This window comes from Papio anubis, chromosome 2 (assembly GCF_008728515.1).
Source record: "Papio anubis isolate 15944 chromosome 2, Panubis1.0, whole genome shotgun sequence".
Classification (NCBI taxonomy): Eukaryota; Metazoa; Chordata; class Mammalia; order Primates; family Cercopithecidae; genus Papio; species Papio anubis.
In genome coordinates this window covers 93,266,687-93,280,719 of record NC_044977.1, presented here as the reverse complement: position 1 = coordinate 93,280,719, position 14,033 = coordinate 93,266,687, and positions in this window count along the sequence as shown.

The window sequence follows — 14,033 nt, the reverse complement described above, 5'->3', positions numbered from 1 at the left end:
TCTGCCTTTATGGACTTGCCTATTTAGGACATTTCATGTAAATGGAATCATGTTAATCTGTGGCATTTGGTGTCTGGCTTCTTTCACTTAGTGTGGTATTTTCAAGGCTCGTCTATGTTCTGGCGTGTGTTAGTACATCATTCCTTTTTATGGCTGAACTGTATTCTGTGGTATGAATAGTCCACATTTTATTTATTCATTCATCAGTTGATAGCCATTTGGGTTGTTTCCATGTTTTGGCTATTATGAATAATGCTGCTATGAATATTCACATATGAGATTTGTATGGGGATATGTTTTCAATTATCTAGAAATGTATAGCTAGGAGTAGAATTTCTGGGTTATATGGTAACTCTATGTTTAACTTTTTGAGGAACTGCCAAACTGTTTCCCACAGAGGCTGTGCCATTTTACATTTCCGCCAGCAATCTGTGAGGGTTCCAGTATTCCCACACCCTTGCCAATATTTGTCTCTCTCGCTCTTTTTTTTTCTGAGACAGACTCTTACTCTGTTGCCCAGGCTGGGGTGCAGTGGCACGATCATGACTCATTGCAGCCTTGAACTCCCAGGTTCAGGCGATCCCCCATCTTAGCCTCTCAAGTAGATGGGACTACAGGTGCATGTCATGACACCTAGTTAATTTTTTTCTAATTAAAATTTTTTGTAGATATGTTATCTCACTATGTTGCCCAGGCTGGTCTTGAACTCCTGGGCTCACACGATCCTCCCATCTTGGCCCCCAAACTGCTAGGATTATAGCCGTGAGCCACCATGCCCAGTCTCTTTCTCTTTTTTTTTTTTTTTTTTTTTTTTTGAGACGGAGTCTCGCTCTGTCGCCCAGGCTGGAGTGCAGTGGCCAGATCTCAGCTCACTGCAAGTTCCGCCTCCTGGGTTTACGCCATTCTCCTGCCTCAGCCTCCTGAGTAGCTGGGACTACAGGTGCCCGCCACCTCGCCCTGCTAGTTTTTTGTATTTTTTAGTAGAGACGGGGTTTCACCGTGTTAGCCAGGATGGTCTCCATCTCCTGACCTCGTGATCCGCCCATCTTGGCCTCCCAAAGTGCTGGGATTACAGGCTTGAGCCACTGCGCCTGGCCTCTTTCTCTTTTTTTATTACAGCCATCCTAGTGTGTATGAAATGATATTTCACTGTTGTTTTGATTTGCATTTTCCTAACAGGTAATGATGTCGAATATCTTTTCTTGTGCTTATTGTCCATTTACATATCTTCTTTGAGAAATGCCTAGTCTCAAAGGACTTCTTTGAGAAATTCAAGTCCTTTGCAAATTTTAAAATTATTATTATTACTATTATTATTTAGAGACTGGATTTCACCATGTTGGTCAGGCTAGTCTCAAACTCCTGACCTCAAGTGATCCGCCTGTCTCAGCCTCCCAAAGTGCTGGGATTATAGGTGTAAGCCATTGCGCCCGGCCAAAATACTATATTTTTTATTGTTGAGTTGTCCATAACTGTTTTAACTTTGAAATATTTTGTATTAATATTTCCACGGTGGAGCAGAAACTCCAGTAAAATCAAGCCTTTAGATGCTGTAGTGTGTTTGTTCAGGGACTCTTCTCTCCCAATATGTGACTCCGCATCAGTTTGAGAAGCTTAGATTGCCCCCATCATTGACAGATGAGGAAAATGAGGCCTGTACAAGTTAGGAAACTGGATGGGTGTGGTGGCTTATGCCTGCAATCCCAACACTTTGAGAGGCTGAGGCGGATTGCTTGAGCCCAGGAGTTCAAGACCAGCGTGGGCAACATAGCAAGACCCCATCTCTATAAAAAATAAAAAATTAGCCAGGCATGGTGGCATGCCCACCCAGTTACTGAGTAACCCAGTTACTCAGGACGCTGAGGTGGGAGGATTCTTTGAGCCCAGGAGTTCAAGGCTCCAGTGAACTATGATTGCACCACTGCACTCTAGCCTGGGTGACAGAGGAAGATCTTGTCTCTTAAAAAAAAAAAAAAAGTTGGCCAGGCATGGTGGCTCATGCCTGTAATCCTAGCACTTTGGGAGTCCAAGGCGGGCAGGTCACCTAAGATCAGGAGTTCGAGACTAGCCTGGTCAACATGGTGAAACCCCATCTCTACTACGAATACGAAAATTAGCTGGGCATGGTGGTGTGTGCCTGTAATCCCAGCTGCTTAGCAGGCTGAGGCATGAGAATCGCTTGAACCTGGGAGGCGGAGGTTGTAGTGAGCTGAGATCACGCCACTGCACTCCAGCCTAGATGACAGAGTGAGACTCTGTCTAAACAACAACAACAAAAGTTAGGAAACTTGTCCAAATGACACAGCCAAGTCTTATGTAGAATAATGGGAAACTGGGAAGATTTATCTGGAGGAGAGGAGCAACAAGGAGATTTCAGTTCCCTGCTCTGCCTTTGAAAGGCTGTGACAAACAAGACAACCAGAATGTTTTTGTGGCCTCAGAGCCAGAATCAGAGTTTAGATTCTCAGAGGGAGACATGTCAATGGGAAAGGCCTCCTTACAACAGCTGGAGCCTAGCATTACAGAGGCGGCTTGGAAGACACTGAACTATGTCTGGACAATTCATTGGCAGGAAAACCGTAGGAAACTGCAGGGGCCATCTGATGCTTGGCCTCTTCAGCATCTATTTCCCCTACCTTTTTTCCCGTCGAATCAGGCCCCAATTTCCTTTTGAGGATCTGCATGGTTCTAGGAGTGGAACTTAGACTAACTAGACTTAGTCGAAGTCTACCAGTGCCTCCCATCGCTCCATTAATGTGGTTCGGGGTATGCATGTGATTAGCTGGTCCAATTAGAATACATCTCAAAACCTTTGGTGAGGACACCGAACACTTTCTCTTGTCCTCTTCTTCCTCTTCTTCACTCTCTTTATTTCCTTTCTTCTCTCTCTTTCTTTCTTTTGAGACAGACACTCTGTTACCAAGGCTGGAGTACAGTAGCACAATACTAGCTCACTGTAGCCTCAACCTCCCAGCCTCAAGCAATCCTTCTGCTCAGCTTCCTGAGTAGCTGGGACTACAGGCATGCACCACCACACCCAGCTAATCTTTTAAATTTTTTGGTAGAAACAAGGTCTCACTACGTTGCTCAGGCTGATCTCAAACTCCTGGGCTCCAGCGATCATCCCACCTTGGCCTCACAGACTACTGGAGTTACCAGTGTGTGCCAATGCACCATACCAAGATATTTCCTTCTCCTTGGAAATAACGAGGGAGCCTGACTAGATGTGACAAAGAAGACATCTTGGTTATGAGGTGGGCTGCCCTTAAAATGAGATCAGCAGCACAGAAGGCACAGAGGAGAGCGAGAAAGAAACAAATCCTTTCTGATGTCGCTGAGCTGCTGGGTCACACTTTGCCTGAAGGTGGAGGGGGCCTCTGGAGTTTACTGTTAAAGCTAGTTTGAGTGGGCTTTTCTGTTATTGGCAAAATGAATGCAATAAATATAGGACTCTGGCATCCAATGGAGAGGGATGGGGACTAGACCTTGTAGCCTTTATGATCCTGTCAAACCCTAAGCCTCTATAATATGTCCAAAGACTTGAGGTTGGAAGGCAGTAGAGTCAGTCTTGGGAACTCAGGTGGGAGACTTTCAACTGGAAGAAAGGTGTTTTTGATAGGTAGACTTTATAGGATATGAGTTCAAATGATCAAACTCCGTTATAGCTACATGAAAACCCTTCAGTAACTTGTGCTTGATAATCAACTCAGAGCAGTTTCAGGGCATAGCTGTATGAGCCCCTCCTCTGCTCCAGGGTCCCACAGATCTGGGTTCAAATCCCACCTCTGCCACTTCCCCACTGCTTCTTAGTCAATCTCTCTGGGATTCAGTTTCTTCATCTATAAAGCAGAAAGAAAGCTAATATGGGCAACCTGGGCCAGTGTGGGAGATAGGAGAAGCTTCAGGTATGGTGGCTTTTGCTGCAGTGATGGCGCAGAGATGCACTGGAGACCCTTATCAAGCATGGAGCTCTTACCCCTGCCAGGCATAGACAAGGGGACTACCATTAACCCGCTTTTGCAGATGAGGAAACAGACACTGGGAGGTTAAGAACGGGACCCAAGCTGGGTGCAGTGGCTCACACCTATAATCTCAGCACTTTGGGGGGCCAAAGCAGGTAGATCACCTGGAGGTCAGGAGTTCGAGACCAGCCTAGCCAACATGATGAAACCCTGTCTCTACTAACAACAACAAAAACATTAGCCGGGCATGGTGGCAAGCACCTGTAATCCCAGCTACTCAAGAGGCTGAGGCAGGAGAATCACTTGAACCCAGGAGGTGGAGGTTGCAGTGATCCAAGATCACACCACTGCACTCCAGCATGGGTAACAAGAGTGAAACTCCATCTCAAAAAAAAAAAAAAAAAAGAACAGGACCTAGGCACAGAGCTGGTAAGTGGAGGTGCTGCGGATCCACCCCAGGGTAGTGTCACCCCCTAGGCTGCTCTGCCCTCAGAGGAGGAGTGGCAGTCTGCTGTTGGTTTGGCTGTTGGGACCTGAACTGCAGAAGGTGAGGGCAGGATTCCAGACCCCCAGCAAGAGCTTTCTCCAAGACCCACCCCACATGTGACTTGACCCTGGGGCCTGAGGTTGGTGGCAGCTGGAAGGTGCAGAGAGCCAGAAGTGGACTCCCCCACTTCACCCTGGGAACAGTCTTCACCTGCAGGAAATGAAAGGTTCCATTCAAGTGAGCAGTTCCACTCCCCAGTTATTATTCCCATCTTCTCTGCATAGAGCCAGCACTACAGGCAGCCGAGACCTGTGACTCCTTCTGGATGTCCCCAAAGCCTCTACACCTCCCTTGAGAAGATGGCTGGAGCAAAAAGCTTTCACAAGGACTGAAGAACTGTGATGAAAGAACCCCGGTGGGCCTGTGTAAGCCCGGGACCTCAGTGGCAGCTTCTCTTTGCCGTAATGAAGTAGCCAGGAGGTGGGCACAGATTCTAGGAACCCTTGCCTAAGTGGCCTGCACAAGTCGAATGGGGTGAAGAAAGCTGCTGTGGCCACAGTGGGGCCACATGGGGCACCACCTGATGTTCCAAAACCCAAATGGTGGATACAAGTCACTCTACTACCCATGGACACAGAGACCTTGGCTAGGAAGGCTTTGCATCTGAGAGTCCCACAGGTGATCCCAGTCCTGACCCAGTGGTTTTGGCACCCTCAAGGGGTTGCTGCCCAGCCAGTCTGCAGGGTCTCACTGCAAAGGCGAGGATGTCTCAAAGTTCCACCATGTTCCGCTGTGCTGCAGCTCACTGCCTGGCACTAGACAACCTTGGAGGGTGTACTTGGGCAATCCCAAAGACCCCATCTGCCCCAGAGGCCCTTCCTTCCTATCAATGAATGGTCTGAACTTGGGAGTTTGTACCAGCCAGGAGAGGAATAAATTCTCCATTTCTACCTTTCCTTTCACAGACACTGGTACCAAAGGGCCCCTTGCATAAGAATTAAATCTGGTCCTGAGCAAAAAAAACCCTGATTTTAAATATTTTGGAGTGTTTTTGTGCAGCCAAAGGCCTCCCAGGATTGTGGCTGTGTTGTGGCAACACTGTGGCCTTGGCGCCATCTGCTGGCTGAGTGACACACCCGCCCCCCCGCCATCCCCACCCCTAGGCTGGGAGCTGTGGAGGGGTTGCGATTTTGTGAATGAATTCAGAGGCTTCCAGCCTTCCTGAATATTTGCAAATCCGAGATATTGGATCCTTTCCTAGGTAGAAAGTGCCCAGTGCTCCGAGAGTTCTTGGAGGGTCTGGGACCCTCTGGAGGGAAGAGGAGTACTGCACCACTGAGCAACCTCTTTTCTGCTCTGGTGGGAAGGTCCCCACTGCTCTCTAGGCCAGCGGAAGAGGGCTGCCTCAGAGGCCCCTCCCTGAGCTCTAGGAACCTGGCCGGTGGCTGGGAGGGAAGGAATAAGATGGGGATGCTTCCTACTCTGGCCTCCACTCTGCCAAGTGTGAGACCAAGAGAGCTCCCCGCTTTCCCCCTTTCCCCCGTCCCCTTCAAAGTCTTATCCTCCTCCCCACTTCTCCTGCCATAGCAGACCTCTCCTGTGGCCCTCCCTCAGAGCCCACGTGTGTTTTGGACAGTCCCTTTCCCATGGCACACCTCAGCTTCCCCACCTGTAATGCAGTAGTTCTGGATTCTCATCCATGGGAGATGGCAGCAGGGGAGGACTCCATGTTTCCTGTTTGGGTGGCTATGACTATTCTTTCCTGACACAGCTCCTGGTGCTGTGCGCAGGAGTCTTTCAAGGGTATACAGGCACCCAGCAGGTCACAGGGGCTGATAGTGTCAACTTGACTAGATAAGGCCAGTTTTCCAAAATGGTGGCACCAATTCACAGCCCTATCTACAGCCCCATCTCACCAACACTTATTATTGACAGATGTATACTCATCAGAATGACGAGTGGCATTTCAGTGTAGCATTTCAATGTATTTTAAGTGGCATTTCAGTGTAGTTGGGGTTTGCATTTTCCTGGTTACTGATGAGGTTGGACATCTTTCTATGTGGTTTTGGCTGTTCTGTTCCTGTTAAGTTCCCATCCAAGTCGTGTGCCCATTTTTCCATTGGCTTGTTTGTGTCTCTTGAGAACTCATGAGACTTTTTTACATATCCTTAATGGTAATCCTTTTTTGATTATGTCTCACAAATATCTTCTCCCAATTTGGTCTTGTCTGTTCGTTTTCTTTATGATGTCCTGTTTTTCTTTTTAACTTTCTATTTTGACATAATCTCAGATTTACATCAAAAAGTTGCATGAATGGTGCAAAGAATGTCTTCATACCCTTTACCCCAGTTCCCCAAATGTTAACATTTGACATTTGTGTCCCTCTCTCTCTCTTTCAGTGCCCCCATATTTACACACATATCTCCCCTCCCCTTCCCTGAGCTCCAAGTCACTTGGGAGTAAAGGGCAGAATGCTGCCTTTTTACTCCTAAATACTTCAGTGTATATTTCTTTTCTTTTTTTTTAAGATGGAGTTTCACTCTTGTTGCCCAGGCTGGAATGCAGTGGTGCAATATCTACTCACTGCAATCTCCCAGGTTCGAGTGATTCTCCTGCCTCAGCCTCCTGAGTAGCTGGGATTACAGGTGCACACCTGGCTAACTTTTGTATTTTTTATTAGAGACAGGGTTTCACCATGTTGGCCAGGCTGATCTCGAACTCCTGACCTCAGGTGATCCACCCACCTTGGCCTCCCAAAGTGCTGGGATTACAGGTGTGAGCCACCACTCCCGGCCCGGTGTATATTTCTTAAAAACAAGAACATTCTCGGCCGGGCGTGGTGGCCCATGCCTGTAATCCCAGCACTTTAGGAGGCCGAGATGGGCAGATCACGAGGTCAGGAGATCGAGACCATCCTGGCTAACATGGTGAAACACCGTGTCTACTAAAAATACAAAAAATTAGCTGGTGTGGTGGCCGGCACCTGTAGTCCCACCTACTTGGGAGGGTGAGGCAGGAGAATGGCATGAACCCAGGAGGCGGAGCTTGCAGCTAGCTGAGATCAAGCCACTGCACTCCAGCCGGGGTGACAGAGTGAGACTCCGTCCTCAGTTAAAAAAAAAAAAAAAAAGAACATTCTCCTACATGTAAACATTACTACTGAACAACTGTCAAAATCAGGAAATTAACACTGAAACACTACCATTATCCAATCTATAGACTTTATTCAGATTTCATCAATCATACTAGTAATGTCCCTTGGAGCTGAGGTCCCCAACCCCTGGTATCAGTCCATGGCCTGTTAGGAACCTCACAGCAGGAGGTGAGCCGTGGGTGGTGAGCATTATCACCTGAGCTCCACCTCCTGTCAGATCAGCTGCATTAGATTCTCACAGGAGCGCGAATCCTATTGTGAACTGCGCAGATGAGGGATCTAGGTTGTGTGCTTCTTTTGAGAATCTAATGCCTGATGATCTGAGGTGGAACAGCTTCATCCTGAAACCATCCCCCGCCCGTCATCCATGGAAAAATCGTCTTCCATGAAACCAGTCCCTTGTCCCAAAAAGGTTGGGGCAAAAAGAACATCCCATATCATGTGTTCTACTTCTTTAGCATACTAAAGAGGTTATGTCTATGTCTTTCTATACTTTAATCTAGAACAGTATTTCTTTGTGTTTCATGAGACTGACTTTTTGGAGATGATAGACCAGTTATTTTATAGAATGTCCTTCAATTTGGGATTGTCTAATGTTTCTTCATGATTAGATTAAGGCAATGCATTTTGGACACTCTGTCCTCAGAGCATCATAGCAGAAGGCACATGATCTAGATTTCTCTCATTCCTGGTGATATTAAACTTCATCACCTGGTTAAGGTGAGGTCTACTAAGTTTCTCCATATAAAGTTACTGTTTTTCCCTTTCTGATTACTAAGTATCTAGGGGAGATACCATGGACTGTGTAATTGCCCTATTACTTTATTTCTCAAGTCTACTAGTTTTTATGTCCATTGATGATTTTCATCGAATTATTAATATGGCTGCCAAATAGTGATTTTCTAATATCCTTCCTCATACTTCATACATCTATTAGTTGGCTTTTGGTCTTTTTGTTTGTTTGTTTGTTTGTTTGTTTTTTGAGACAGAGTCTCTCTCTGTAGCCTAGGCTGGCGTGCAGTGGCACAATCTCAGCTTAATACAACCTCTGCCTCCCGGGTTCAAGCGATTCTCCTGCCTCAGCCTCCTGAGTAGCTGGGATTACAGGTGCCTGCCACCATGCCCACTAGTTTTGTATTTTTAGTAGAGACAGGGTTTCACCATCTTGGCCAGGCTGGTCTTGAACTCCTGACCTTGTGATCCACCGACCTTGGCCTCCCAAAGTGCTGGGATTACAGGCGTGAGCCCCACCATGCTTGGCCTGATTAGAACCTATCTTAATGCAGTATGACCTCACCTTAATTTGATTATGTCTACAAAGACCTTATTTCCAAATAAGGTCATATTCAGATACTGGTGGGGGGTGCTAAGGCTTCAATATATCTTTTGAGGGGAAAAATTCAACCTGTCACAGACTCCAATTTGTTTTGTTTTGTTTTGTTTTGTTTTTCATATGGATGACCAGTTAGCCTGCGTCATTTATTCAGTAGCCATCCTTCCTCACTGGCCTGCAATACTACCTCTGAGTCCATTAAGTAGATGTGGATGCCTTGGGTCTATTTCTGGGTTTTCTATTCAGTTCTGAGGGTCTAATGTTGCATTCCTGAACAAACACTCACACTGTCCCAATTACTCAGCAGGCCTAGACATCTGGTAAAACAGATGCTCATTTTGTTTCTCTTCAAGACTGTCTAGTGGCTGGGCACAGTGGCTCACGTCTATAATCCCAATACTTTGGGAAGCTGAGGCAGGAGGATTACTGGAGGCCAGAGTTTGAGACCAGCCTGGGCAACACAGCAATACCTCTCTCCACAAAAAATTAAAAACTTAGCCAGGCATGGTGGCACACACCTGTAGTCCTAGCTACTTAGAAGGCTGAGACCGGTAGAGTACTCGAGCCTAGGAGTTTCAGGCTGCAGTGAGCTAGGATGATGCCACTGCACTCCAGCCTGGGCAATAGACCAAGACCTTGTCTCTTTAAAAAAAAAGAGAGAGAGAGAGAGAGCGAGAGACTGTCTAGGCTCTTCTATGGTCTTTGCTTTTCCATATAAATTTGACAAACAGTATGCCAACTTTCTCACAAAAAACTTGGAGTTTGGCAGCAATTGCACTGAGCCTATGGATCACATCTCTTCTTCCAGGAAACCTTCCCTCTTCACTAGCCCCATTAGGCTCTCTGTCCCCTCTGGGTTCACACTATCCCTGCCCCATTCTGTAGGGGTGATCTGGCCCACTTGACTGGCCTGAATACCGCAAACCACAAGGTTATGTTCCTTTCAAAAGTCTCCTTCATGTCTCTTGCGTGTGTCCATACCAAGATCTGACTATGAAGACCCTGAAAGCTAGATCTGAGTGACACAGTTATCCTGTCTCCACGCTCCCCTATACAGAGCCCAGAGCATTGTCTTAGGAATCCTTGGTAGGGCTTGTCTCACACGTCCATGTGAAGAGACCACCAAACAGGCTTTGTGTGAGCAACATGGCTGTTTATTTCACCTGGGTGCAGGCAGGCTGAGTCCAAAAAAAGGGTCAGCAAAGGGTGGTGGGATTATCATTAGTTCTTATAGGTTTTGGGATAGGTGGTGAAGAGCAATGTTTTGGGGGCAGGAGGTGGGTCTCACAAAGTACATTCTCAAGGGTGGGGGGAATTACAAAGAACCTTCTTAAAGGTGGGGGAGAATTATAAAGAACCTTCTAAAGGGTGGGAGAGATTACAAAGTACATCGATCAGTTAGGGTGGGGCAGAAACAAATCACAATAGTGGAATGTCATCAGTTAAGCCTATTTTCACTTCTGTGGATCTTCAGTTGCTTCTGGCCATCTGGATGTATATGTGCAGGTCACTGGGGATATGATGGCTTAGCTTGGGCTCAGAGGCCTGACAGATTTGACTAATAAAGGCCGGTCCAATATCGGACTGTATAGAGGTGGGAAGGCCAAACCAAGGAATTATGTCTGACAGAATGGAAGAAATGACCATGGTGGCCTTCTCAGACGCTGTGGGAAAGGCCTCTACCCATCCAGTGAAAGTGTCTACAGAGACCAAGAGGTATTTTAGTTTCCTGACTCGGGGTATGTAAGTAAAGTCAATTTGCCAGTCCTGGGTGGGGGCAAATCCCCGAGCTTGATGTGTAAGGAAGGGAGGGGGCCTGAACAATCCCTGAGGAGTAGTAGAATAGCAGATGGAACACTGAGAAGTGATTTCCTTAAGGATAGATTTCCACGATGGAAAGGAAATGAGAGGTTTTAAGAGGCGGGCTAGCGGCTTGAAAGAGATTATGAAATGACGACAGAATAGAATGGTCCTGTGAGGCTGGAAGGATATATTTTCCTTGGTACAAGAACCATTTGCCTTGTGTGGGAAGAGACTGATAGGTGGAAGTTTCAGTGGGGGAGTAGGTGGGAATGACCAGATGAGAAGGAGAAAAACTGCCAAGGGATAGAAGTTGGAACGCTAGCTGGTTTTTTAGCTACCTTATCGGCATAAGCGTTGTCCTGAGTGATGGGATCTGATGCCTTTCGATGGCCCTTGCAGTGAATGACTCCAGCTTCCTTTGGAAGTAAAGCGGCCTTGAGAAGAGTTTTTATTAAAGAGGCGTTAATGGCCGGGCGCGGTGGCTCACGCCTGTAATCCCAGCACTTTGAGAGGCCGAGGCGGGCGGATCACAAGGTCAGGAGATCGAGACCACGGTGAAACCTCGTCTCTACTAAAAATACAAAAAATTAGCCGGGCGCGGTTGTGGGCGCCTGTAGTCCCAGCTACTCGGGAGGCTGAGGCAGGAGAATGGCGGGAACCCGGGAGGCGGAGCTTGCAGTGAGCTGAGATCCGGCCACTGCACTCCAGCCTGGGCGACAGAGCGAGACTCCGTCTCAAAAAAAAAAAAAAAAAAAAGAGGCGTTAATGATGGAGGACCCTTGCGTAGTGAGGAAACCTTTCAGCTCATAAAACAGCACGGTGGTGCAGGATATGGGGTCAGTATAAATATTGATGAGTAGTCCCTTTACAAGAGTGCCCGAATTAAGGCAATGAGTTCGGCTTGCTGAGAGGTAGTGGAGGGGGGCAGAGCAGTAGCCTCGATGATAGATGTGGAAGATACTATAGCATAGCCTGCCTTTGCTTGTGTGTGGCGATTAGGCCTGGTAGAACTGCCATCAATAAACCAAGTGTGACAAGGGTGAGGAACAGGAAAGAAGCAAATATGGGGAAGTGGAGTGAATGTCAGGTAGATCAGAGAGATACAGTCATGGGGATCAGGTGTGGTATCAGGAATAATGTGGGAGGCCGGATTGAAGTCCGGGCCAGGAACAATGGTAATTGTAGGAGACTCAACAAAGAGTGAGTACAGCTAGCTGAAGGAGCTGGGGAGCAGAAAGTATGTGTCAGGTGTGAGTAAGAAAACAGATTTTGGAAGTTATGAGAGCTGTAGAGAGTGAGTTGAGCATAGTTTGTGATTTTGAGGGCCTCTAAAAGTAATAGCCGCAGCACTGAGACATGATGGCCAGCCTAAAACAGTAAGGTCAAGTTGATTGAACAAAAAGGCTACAGGGCGTGGTCCCAGCTGTTGTGTAAGAATTTTGACCACACAGCCCTGTACTTTGGCTATGTGTAATGAAAAGGGTTGGGATGAGTTAGGGAGAGCCAGTATCTAGGAATGTTTTTAAGGAATGGAAAGAGGAGTGGCAAAAGGATTTAGGATCTATGGGGTCAGCTAGGTTTGCTTTTGTGAGTTTACATAATGGTTTAGTCAGGATGGTAAAACTAGGTATCCAAAGGCGAAAGTACCTAACCATACCTAGGAAGGAAAGGAGTTGTTTTGTAGAAGGGGTTTGGGTTTGGGAGATTAGCCAGACACGATCAGCAGGAGAGCACGTGTGTTTTCATGAAGAATTATGCCGAGATAGGTAACAGATGAGGAAGAAATTTGGGCTTGACTGAAATAATGGGGGCTGTCCGCAAAGCCTTGCGGCAGTACAGCCCAGCTAATTTGCTGAGCCTGATGGGTGTCTGGGTCAGTCCAAGTGAAAGCGAAGAGAGGCTGGGATGAAGGGTGCAAGGAATAGTAAAGAAAGCATGTTTGAGATCCAGAACAGAATAATGGGTTATGGAGGGGTTGTGGAGAGAGGTATTGAGGATAGGAGAGTATATGGCTTTGGCACCACAGGGTGGATAGGCTAGACAATTTGGTTGATAAGGCACAGATCCTGAACTAACCTGTAAGGCTTGGCCGGTTTTTGGACAGGTAAAATGGGGGAATTGTAGGAGAGTTTATAGGCTTTGAAAGGCCATGCTGTAACAGGTGAGTGATAACAGGCTTTAATCCTCTTAAAGGGTGCTGCAGGATGGGATACTGGTGTTGAGCAGGGTAAGGGTGATTAGGATTTAATGGGATGGAAAAGGGTGCATGATCGGTCGCCAAAGAGGGAGTAGAGGCGTCCTATACTTATGCTTTAAGGTGGGGAGATACAAGGGGAGGATGCGAAGGGGGCTTTGAACTGGGGAAAAAGGTGGCAATGAGGTTTGGCTGTAGCCCAGGAATAGTCAGGGAAGCAGATAATTTAGTTAAAATGTCTCGACCTAATAAGGGAGCTAGGCAGGTGGAGATAACTAAAAAGGAGTGCATAAAAGAATGTTGTCCAAGTTGGCACCAGAGTTAGGGAGTTTTAAGAGGTTTAGCAGCCTGGCCGTCAATGCCCACAACAGTTATGGAGGCAAGGGAAACAGGCCCTTGAAAAGAAGATAATATGGAGTGAGTAGCCTCCGTATTGATTAAGAAGTGGACAGACTTATCCCTCCACTGTAAGAGTTACCCAAAGTGTGATGGTCCAGGAGGCTTCCGAGGTGATCGGGCAGTGTCAGTCTTCAGCTGCTAAGCCGAGAAGATCTGGGAAGGAGCCAGAGAGCCTTGGGCCAGAGTTCCAGGGTCTCTGGGAGTGGCTGCCGGGCAAGTTGGACAGTCCAATTTCCAGTGGGGTCCCACACAGATGGGACATAGCTTAGGAGGAATCCCGGGCTGTGGACATTCCTTGGCCCAGTGGCCAGATTTCGGGCACTTGTAGCAAGCTCCTGGGGGAGGAGGTTCTGAAGGAACCCCTGGCAGCTGCGGTTCAGGCGTTTGGAGTTCTTGTGTGCTGGAGATGTGGCTGGGGTTTGTCTCACAGTGGAGGCAAGTAATTGCAACTCAGAAATACGTTGCCTGTACTCTATTATTGTGCACCTTGAAGGCAAGGTTAATTGAGTCCCGTTGTGGGGTTTGAGAGCCGGAATCTAATTTTTGGAGGTTTTTCTAATGCCGGGAGGGGATTGGGTAATAAAATGCATATTGAGAATAAGACGGCCTTGTGGCCCCTCTGGGTCTAGGGCCACAAGCGTCTTAGAGTTGCTGTTAAGTGGGCCATGAACTGGGCTGGGTTTTCGTCTCTACCTTGGGTA